We start from the raw sequence: 3,047 nt of genomic DNA, 5'->3' as shown, positions 1-3,047 counted from the left end.
ACACATAGATAATGAGCACCACAGCACCTGTCACAGGGCACTGGGCCAAGTTAGGCTACCTGAATAGTTGTTTTTACTCTGTTGGTCTGCTACTCGGTTGTTAGTCTTGAGTGATGTTGTGTTGTGAACATTTGGCCAAGCATTAAGAAGTATGTAGCCTATTTGATACATGCACCACTGCTACCATGAAAATGTCTTCAGTCGTCTTCTAAATGAGCTTGTGAATGCTTTTATTATTCTTAACCGTAGCCTATTTGTAGTGTGCACTATAAGCAGTGGGCTATGAATGCGTATGTCGGTAAATGCAACTTTCAGCTTGTGTATTGGTGCGCATCTTTAAAGTATGATTCAATTTTGTGTAAAATTATACCCTGCACTGCAAAAGCACAATACATTAGATAATTGCCCTCCAAAAAGGACATCACCTCTTCCCCAAAAATTTACCCCACCCCACCCCACTGCTTCTCAGCTGATTTATTACTACCTAAGTAACACTTTCCTATTGTGTTTATGGTTTCAATCACTAGTTTTATCTTTTCCTCAATACAACATGATGTTCATTTAGTAAATGAATAGAATAGTAAAAAGTACCACGGTGACCTGTCAATCAGGCTAGAGTCAGACTCCTACCCATGGCACTGTGTAAATTTAACCAGCGCCATTGAAAAAGCTTGTTAGGAGCTGGCTGATCACTTTCTCTGATGAGTACATTTAGTTTTAAGACGTTAAAGTTTAATAAAATAATTTTTAGCCCTGTCAAAATGACAGATTTACAGATGCTTGTTTTATTCTTAACTGTAGCCTATTTGTAGTGTGCACTATAAGCAGCGAGCTAAGTAAGCTAGCTAGCTCCACACACGGTCATTAGCGCCACCGTCTCGTTCAGATATCGTCACGTCTGGTGCCGTTGGTTGCAAAAACTCAACATGTAGGTGCCCTATTGGCCAAACTCGAGGCTTCAAAACGGCAGTCCACAAACCAACGGGTGACGTCACAATGACTACAAGTATGGTCTTACCTTAGGAGAGTATCTTCTGAACCTTTTATATACAAGCAAGTAGTTTTGAAGTTTGTCGCCATTTCAGACTTTAAAATCGGCAGCGACATTATGTTCAAGACGGTAAACGTGTGATTGGATTCCCCTGAATTTCCTCAGGGAAATGAAATTAAGGTTCATAGGTTTACAAATGCGGATCAAACGCTGGGACGCACACACACACTGCAGCACATGCTTTGTTGTGAGCATCTGCAAAAGTGTCCTAATAATCAATTTGTTTAACAAGGGAGAAAAAATCTGTAGGATGTACAACTCTTCCAACTCTTCCAACGGGAATCCTGCACACTAGTAGGCTACACATGAGTAAGGGTTTCAAATAATCTGATTATGTTCTGGACCGCCATGTAATACGATGCCAGATTTATTTGCTGACCCCTGCCATAGATGGTTACTTCAGAAGTTGAACCTGACAAGTGTTTTCACAGATAAAGAACATGTTTCGAAATACACCTGTCCCTCCCTAAATAATAAACATCATACGATCTGTCAAGGTCCTAGATTTCTACCCAAGTGAAGAACCCATAACATACATTCAATGCTAATAAAAGTTGCTTATCGGACCAGCGTTGAAAATACATACCCGCTACAGGATGGATCAACTCCCCTGCAACAGTTTGGCACATAGTTTCTTCCTTTCTCATGCATTGGACCTTCGACTGCACAGCTTGGCCTCAGTGTTGCCACTGGTGGTCGGAAACAACAACAACAGTATCTATGAATTAGGCTCCGAGGTGTTTGGATATCTAGTAATTTGTGTCACTGTTGTTGCAATTGCATTCAATGCAATTTCGAAAATTTGTAATATGGACTGTGCCACGAAGAGCACAAGAGTCATTTGACTCATTTGAATAATGTTGCCCCCTTTTTTTAAATTAGTAAGTTCAAGCAATAGTTATCTTAAACATATTTCTGAGGTGCAAGATGGATTTGAGTTGAGTAGAAAAGAGATATTATGTCGTGGGAATGTGCATTTACTCTGATGCATGTGATCTTTGTCTGACACAATAAGTGACAGATTACACATGAAAGTAGATGATTGCTGTGAATTCCTGTGGACTGCATATTGGAGTAGAATCAGTGTAACATGAAATCTCGTCTACTGCAACTTTAATATGTACCTGACCTGCTGTGTTAATATTTTTCTTTTAATCTTTCAAAATGGTTCCCATGTTGTTGTTACTGAGGCTGTATTACACAAATCCTCTAAAGACTGCACCATCTTTATTTAAAAATTAACAACACTGCATACAACAATATAAATAAAATATGCCCTATCATCAAGTGCTACCAAGGTCTGTTTCTTTATCATATAAGTTTTTGCTGTGTCCATCAGTCATGACTCACCACCTTGACCCACCAGTGTTTTTTTGTACCTCACTGCTGGGCAGAGATGTAAAGACTCCCTTCTGGTATCAAGGTATTACAGATATAGAAATACAACAAAACAGCTAATTCAAGATGAGGTAAAGAGATGGCTTGAAGGGGCACTCAACCAATTTTACACACGAAGATCTGTTTAGTCATAATGGAGAGTACTATCAGTTGTAAAATGTCTTCTGTAGCTCTGGAGGAGATTTGTCAAGTCTGAGAATATAATCATGATGATGTCATCTGGGTTATCAATTTAGGCTTGGAGAAATTTTTAATGGTAAGCCTTTCAGTCAATTTCTATAACTTTAAAAAGCTTACAGTCCAATATTTACATCCACTTCATGCAGTGATTGGCCAGCTGTGTGGAGGTAAGAAAGTAATCAGCATTTGATCTTCTTCCTCCAATATTTAAAGAATTATTAGTTACATTAAAATGTCAAAGAGTCCCAGCAAGGGTTACACATAGGTTCCTCACACTTTCCTCTCCCTTCTCTTTGTCTCCTCTTTCCCCAAAGCCCACCTTCATCTTCCATATTACATTTAGGACTGTCAGCTTCATTGTGATTGGCACCCAGGACATTATATTGTTATTCATTGGTGGTTACCCATTCCCATCTAC

The sequence above is a fragment of the Micropterus salmoides genome, unplaced genomic scaffold, assembly GCF_014851395.1.
Source record: "Micropterus salmoides isolate LMB-PRFRI ecotype aquatic unplaced genomic scaffold, ASM1485139v1 Ms_hic_scaffold_5, whole genome shotgun sequence".
Lineage (NCBI taxonomy): Eukaryota > Metazoa > Chordata > Actinopteri > Centrarchiformes > Centrarchidae > Micropterus > Micropterus salmoides.
The sequence above is the reverse complement of the archived record's forward strand: the minus strand, read 5'-3'. Positions refer to the sequence as shown.